Below are 7,477 nucleotides of genomic sequence, written 5' to 3'. Positions count from 1 at the left end.
TGAAGCTCTCCCTTCTTTTTCATGTGACCCTCCCTTTGTACAGACTCTGATGGAATCTGGGAGCCCTGCACTCTGTCTGTGAGCAGCAGCACATGCCCAGTGAAGAGGATGGGGCTAAGGATGCACCCAAGCGCATTAGGTGAATAAACGGCAAAATGGAGACTGAAAAATACCTTCTGCTCCTCCTGCCAGAATTAGAGGACTGGGGAATTCCTGGGACCCCGGGAAACTGTGAAATAAAATGAGAGGAACTGGTTTGATTGAAATCTTCCCATGATAAAGTCAGCCACACTCCAGCCACCACTGTGACTTGTGCCCCTGGTGTTTGGAACCTTGTTCTTAAATCAGGAGAAAGGTGACGCAGCAGCGGACTAGCTTACTTATCAGGAAGAAAAGCGGCAAGTTCTCTGGACTCTGAAAATTTATGTTCTTGGCTTTTGCCCATAATCAAAAAGTACTGACAAGCTGACACCAAAATAGGAGATCACTGTTGTAGACCTTACAGAATTAAACATCATTACCTTATCTTGACAGATTAACTAGAATTACACAACCAATAAGGCTTTCTGCGATACCACCCAAATTCAGGAAGTTGTGGGGATCATTAGTGTTGCTTTTTCTACATGAACACCCTTCTGTGAGCCTGGCCTTTCCTCCCATCAGCTGGCACAACTCTGTTGAACAACCTACACAAAGCATCACCACGTGGGAATGGCTACAAACCCTGGCAATCCTGCAGCAACCTGGACATTTTCCATCCATAAAATAAGAATTTGGACTTTGAACGAGCCATTTCTTTTTCTGTTTTTTCTCTTCCTCTTCCAACGATGAATGTAGTAAGTCTCTAGCTAAAGGCATGCTGATTCTTTTGCAAGCCCCGCCCACCCATCTCTCTCGCTGATATTCTAAATATATGTCTTGTGTCCAGATGGGAGGAGGGATGACAGGGATAGGGACAAAGAAATATTTATTTGATTCACATCTTATCTTGCAGTAAACTGACACTGCTGGAAAATGAAATTTGACACCTCAGACTTTTCTTAAGCAGAATCTTATAAAAACAGAAAAAATAAGTCTATTTTATATGTGGTAATACTTTTGACAGAAGATTAACTCCAGATAACAAAAGCTGAATAAATTAGGCTTCCTGTCATGTAACCCAGATGTGGTAGGCTCTCCCCTTTTTGACATAAAAGGCATCCTTGCCAACCTAGCGCAGCACCAGGGGATTCGGTTTGATTGTCTCTTGCACCTGAGCGCTTGTTTGTGATGTCTTCTCCTGCAGGTAACCAGTAGAGGCACCCCCTAATAATCCAACTGTCAGGGGGATACCTTTCCGGCACCATCTTCTTCTGAGCAATATCAACCAAACTATACCATTTGCAGACCCATGACATCCCTTCCCTCCAACCTCAGCACAGCGCACACCAGATTACAAGGCGAGAATACAAAATTCTTTACTGAAGAGGGAGAGAAAGAGAGAGTAAATGGAAGTCGTGGTCTTTTGTAACCTAATCACAGAGACTCCAGTCACTTTTGCCATATACTGTTCATGAGAAGTGAGTCACTGGGAATTCCCTGGCAGTCCAGTAGGATGCCGGGCTTTCACTGCTGAGGGCACAGGTTCGATCCTTGGTCAGGGAACTAAGATCCTGCATGCCACGTGGTGCAGCCAAAAAAAGAAAAAAGAAAAAAAGGAATGTGGGGATCCATGGAGCCATTTTAGAGACTGTCTGCTACATGTGATACTCAGTGAAGGCGCTACTGAAACCCAGGGAGAGAGGGATGATCTTTTCAATATATGGTGCTGGGTTAATTGCATATCCATATGGAAAGTTAACCATGACCCTCGAATTGTATACAAAAATTAACTTGAGATAGGTGGTAGACCTAAATGTAAGAGGCAAAACAATAAAACTTCTGAAATAAAGTATCAGAAAATACCTCCATGACCTTGGGGTAGGCAAAAATTTCTTAGAGCATAAAGAGTACTAACTACAGATGAAAAGATTGATAAAGTGGACTTCATTACAATTACAAACTTATTAATGAGTTTAACTAAAATATAAAAAAATAATATATTAGTTTAATTAGCACTAGCTACTAAAACAAACAATGCAACAACGGTTTATTTCTCACTCACATTACAGTCAGATGTGGATTAATTCTCTTCCAGGCAGTGACTCAAGGACTCAGAGTGCTTCCATCTGGTGGCTTCAAGGTCACACTAGTGTTATCCAGACAGCAAACAGGGGCAAGAGTTTGGAAAAGGCAAACTGGATACTCACCCATCTAGGTGCACAAGTGACACATGTCATTTCCACTCAAACTCCATAGACTAGAACTAGTCCATGGCCAATCCAGCTGCAAACGGATGCTGAGAAGTGTAGGGTAGCTCGGGGTTGTCCATGAGTACTGACAGTCTCTGCCAAGAAGATGAAACGGAAAACAAACTACTGATCACTTTGGATACTGTTACTACTTTAAGTTGAAAGAATTTTGAAACGGACACAGAAAAATAAATGTGAAGGAAAAAAATGAACTACTACCTAAATGAAAACATTTAGACATTCAGGTCATCTCCTGCTCATCCTGATTTGTAAAGATCCTTTTTCTGCCATCCTGACCACTGAGACCACTCGAAGGATTTACATTGGACAGAGCAGAAAGGTACTGGCAAGAAAGAGATGAATAAATCCTGAAGATGAGAGGAAAGAACAAGACCAGAGTAGGCAGCACAGGCTAGGTTTGGGGAAGGTTTTGGAGAGGTTGAGAAAGAAAAATGAGAGAGTTTGGGGCACCTGTACTGGGGGTAAGCAATTGAGAGAGAAAGACAGGGAGGAAGAAGTTTTAGAAAGAACTTCATGAAGGTGTGGCGTACACTGAGATTGGAATGGGGACCTTTGGATACTTCTGAGACAACATCTATAATGCTAATTACATTGTTTTTTACATCTTTTTCTTGATGTTCAGAATCTTCTTTCTTTGACTGTGACTTTGTGCCCAGACTGGTCAATAGGTAAATGAACTTCATAAAGGTTACGTAAATTTCTTTAGAAAATTCTGACAAACACTTGCATTAAGTGCCTACTTTCAAGAGGTGATAGCAAAGTAGATGTTGTGTGGAATGACGGCATCTGCTTCCTTGTGGCTATAAGAGCATCACGAACCACGAATGGGGCTCTTATGCCCAGGAACTTAGACCCCCACTGGATGTCCTCCCACTGATACCAGCAACTGATGTTTCAAATGGTAATTTTAACGTCAAAATGAGAACAGCCAGGGCACTTCTACTGGGAGGTTAATGAACAATGAGAAAGGCGATAGAAGCAACTTGATGTGTAAGAAAGAGCAGTATCTTTGGAGTCAGGCAAGCCTGAATTTTCATCTGGGTTTATTAGTTAAGCTATATGACATTGGACCAAGTATTCAAGATTTCTGAGTGCCAATTTCCTCCTCGGTAAGATGGTAGGAAGGGCATTACCTCACAGTGTTAGGGCAGGGGTGTTAAAGATCATACGTATGAAGGGCTCAGCACGATGCTTGGTGAAGAGCAAGTGTGTAATATACATGAGAGCCCTTTGCCTTCCACCTCCACTTTCTGGATGCCAAAGTTCAGGGAACGAGATGAGTAAGCCTTTGCGTAAGAGATGGATGATAGGGAGAATGTTCCCGGGACAAGAACGGTACAAGGAAAGAACTGAAGGTGAGGAATGATCATGGCATTTGCTGAAAAGAGCAGAGACTTTGTGAGGGAAACTACAGAAGACAAGAGTTGCACAGGGCTTTTCAGACTGCCAGGCCCTTCACGGACTGGCCCTATGACCTCTCCATCTTCACCTTATACCATACCCTAGTCTCTGAATTTCACCAAGAGCAGCCCTCTCTCAGTTCCTTGAATATTCTGTGCTTTCTCTTACACCTCTCTCCCACGGGGCGTCTGCCGATGCTGTTGCCTCTGTCTGGAATGCTTCCCCCATCTCTGCATCCTTTACTGTTCATTCCTATTCATCCTTTATATCTTAACTCAAATGTCAGGCAAGCCTTCCTTGAAAACCTCAACTAAGTCAGACCTGCTCTGAAAATAATCTGTAACTTTCCCTTCTATCACTAATCACGGTTTAGAATCATCTATTACTTTGGGTAATTCTTTATTTGATGTATATACCCCCCCTCAGTGGGCCATCATCGTATCCCTAACATCTAGGGCATAGAAAGCCCTCCATAAATGCCTTTTCAATGGATGAATGAATGAGTACATGTCTTCTGATGGGATTAAAAGTCAATCTTGTCATTCAAAGGTCTCTCCAATAGGCTCTCTGGCGAAGCAATGACAGATTGGTCTGGACTACCCATAAATGTCCCAAATCTCCAGCCCGGAGGCAGTGCCCCATTGCAATCTTCTTTGCAGGCTGAGAGTTGATGGATAGCTCTCTAGTAATCCCTATTGTATCACCTAGCTGTGTGTGCTATCTGTGAAACTGGTCTCAAAAACTGAAAGTTAATTTAGACTCACTCCCTAAATGCTACACCAAATACTTTATATAAAGGAATCAAAACCTCTGCTTAAATGCTTGCCTTCTGAGCAAGGGCTCTCTCTGCTGACATAAGCCAATAAGAATGGCAATGTGGAGGTAAAGCCAGAAGCACCAACTTCAACTCCTTTGCTACTTTTCAACTTGTAAATGATTGGTTTGGAGTCTTATTCTGTGGATCCCACAGGGAAGGCCTAGAATCAGTTTACAGAATGACAGAAGGTTGTAATTCACATAAGAAACAATTTATCAGAACTGCTTCAAGATGAAATGGTTGGCTACTGTACAGCACAGGGAACTATATTCAATATCCTGTGATAAACCATAATGGAAATGAACAGGAAAGAGATTATATATATGTATAACTAATTTCTGCCGTAGAGCAGAAATTAACACATTGTAAATCAATTATAATTCAATAAAATAAAATTTTTGTAAAAAAAGATTGAATGGTTGGGACTGGAAAGCAATGAGTTCTCTGTCACTGGAGGCATTCAAGAAAAGACTGAATAACCCCTTTACAAAATTACTGCATATCAGATGGGGAGGAAAAAGAGAAGAGCCCTGAGATTCTTCCCAACACTGACACTGGGAGATTCTGCAATGGGTGTTCTTTGAGCTGTCTCTCTAGTCATGCGGAATGGGTTTACACTGAATCATCTCCTCTCTTCCCTGGATTCCCTTGACCCCAAGAGTCCTCTGGCCAGGATTGGGGTAGAGTCCACAGCCAGGAAACATAACGAAGTTAATACTCTTACAGAGACTGAAACCATGACTTTGGTTCTCATTAGCTCCGTCCTCTAACCCCCCCAACTTCACAGGCACATTTCTGACAGGCAGCAGCAAAATTAATTAGAGAGACAGAGAGAGACAGAGAGAATCAGAGAGAGAGAGAGAGAGAGAGAGAGAGAGAGAGAGAGAGAGAGGGAGGGAGGGAGAAGGAGAGGGAGAGGGAGGGAGGGGGAGAGCACTCCACACCAGGCAAAGTGATGGAATCCAATGACATCTATTTCATCATGATAACTTTGTACTCCTGTTTAAGAATGAAATTTTCAGGGGTGATAAAACTTAAAATGCTGGTTTTGAAGTATTCTGAGTGAGAAATTTTCTATCAAAGCCAGAGGAAATGTTATGCAAAAGGATTTGCAGCTTCCACCACGAGAGACATAAATCTCACATATTAATAGATTTGACCTAGTTGCAATCATAGTCAGCTTCATTCTCATCTCGTCTCCCTCCCATGTTTATTCTGTATTTGGCTATAGCTCACTCTGAAAGTCCACGGGATATCCATGGATATGCAAAAAGAATGAAAAGTAGGCAGTTAGCATGATAATAAACAGAAATGAAAATAAACTGGGCTCGAAGATCTTTCAGTGTTGCTAACGACTTTAAATTATTAGGGCTTGCAAATTATTAGTCTTTACTACTCTTGCTGTCTCCAATTTAAGATCATACATTAGATTATCTCATTACATAGTTAGACCTTCAATTATGCTTGATGATGGCAAATATGAAAAGGCGTTCACTGGGCTACCTGTTGAATTTCCTATCACTCTCCCCTCAACTAAGGAAGAGCTGTAATGAATCTGCTTAGCAAATCTCTTTGAACTTTAAAGTCACACAGGAACTCGGAAAGCATCTAACTCAGAAATTCTCAATTTTCCCATGAACATCGTAGAATCTGAGAAAAGCCATAGACACTTTCTTCAGAACACTGCACATATGTATTTACACACACACACACACATACACACACAATTTGCATACAGTTGCCTGGAGCTTAGAGACTGCCATGAAGCCCATCCATGGAGCCCAGATTAAGAAGTGTTCCCATGCAGACTTTTCCTGTGAAAGACAAGGACGTTAAGTGTAAAGACCTATCTAGATTGATCTTCCCAGAGATGCTGTTCCAATTGCAATCTGATTAAAAATGACAATTTTAAAAAGAAACTGAAGACATGAGGTTTAAGAGATGTCACCTGATTTAAAAAACACTATGAATAAACTTTGAGAGTCAGGAGTCATTATAAAATGTGGGACTTGCATATATATTTTCTAAGTGGAATATCATTTTTACGTGACATGTCCAAAGAAGAACAATGGCCCTTCCACCTGCTAAACTTGCTACACATTCTTTTATTTCACACTGTCATGTATATTTTAACATATAAGTCTACACTTTCCTTCCTGCTAGTTTCTTTTGAAATTGCACATATCAGTTTAACTATATTTTCCTCCCATTCTAAGGAAGGCCTACAAAGGTACTGTTTGTATGGTTACCTGTTTGTCTATTTGCTTGAGGAAATAAATTTAGTGTGGCCCCACTGATACATGAAAAGGTTTTCACCTTGCAGTTAAGCTTCTTGAAGGGTAAAGTGAAGATTTACACATTGTCCAAACGCTGGTTGCTTCCATACTCTCTGCATTGCAATTATTTCCCTGGGGTACCTTTTTATTAGGGTCAACCACAGAATGTTACCTGCAGAGGCTGCTATAGACCAATGTAGCTAGAGAACAAGCGCTTACCAAAAATTCATCATCTGTGATTCTATCAAATCCCAGTTACCCACAGAGTCATGTGAAGGCTAGGACCAAACACTGACGCCAGGAATCAAAGACAGCATCACCTATGGGCTTCCACAAATCCTCTCTTTCCTTGAGTATAATGGAATTCATTGAGCTATGATATGTCCTATAAACCTGAAAGCAAACATTGCCATCCCAAAGGCTAAGCACAGATCCAGGCGAGAATATTGACGCTAACAGATTGGATGCCATGGAAACTGAGACAGACCTAATTTAAGCAGAAGCCATTGCTATTTATTTATTTACTTAAATCAGCCTTCTAAACCTAGAGTGAGTAAGAGGTTAGGGGCCTCTAAAAATAACATGTTTGTAATATTTAAAACCACTGGTGTTCTTCTGAATGTAGGGCAACA

The 7,477-nt window shown here is 41.3% G+C and overlaps 1 pseudogene; it reads right to left on the bottom strand.

Moving 5' to 3' along the window:
- Positions 1 to 522: 522 nt before the first annotated feature.
- On the bottom strand, positions 523 to 858 carry LOC101321403 (small ribosomal subunit protein eS27-like pseudogene; annotated as a pseudogene).
- Between the last annotated feature and the right edge of the window lie 6,619 nt (positions 859 to 7,477).

Source organism: Tursiops truncatus, chromosome X, assembly GCF_011762595.2.
Source record: "Tursiops truncatus isolate mTurTru1 chromosome X, mTurTru1.mat.Y, whole genome shotgun sequence".
Classification (NCBI taxonomy): domain Eukaryota; kingdom Metazoa; phylum Chordata; class Mammalia; order Artiodactyla; family Delphinidae; genus Tursiops; species Tursiops truncatus.
Note: the sequence above shows the minus strand (reverse complement) of the source record. Positions and strands in the feature narration are given on the sequence as shown.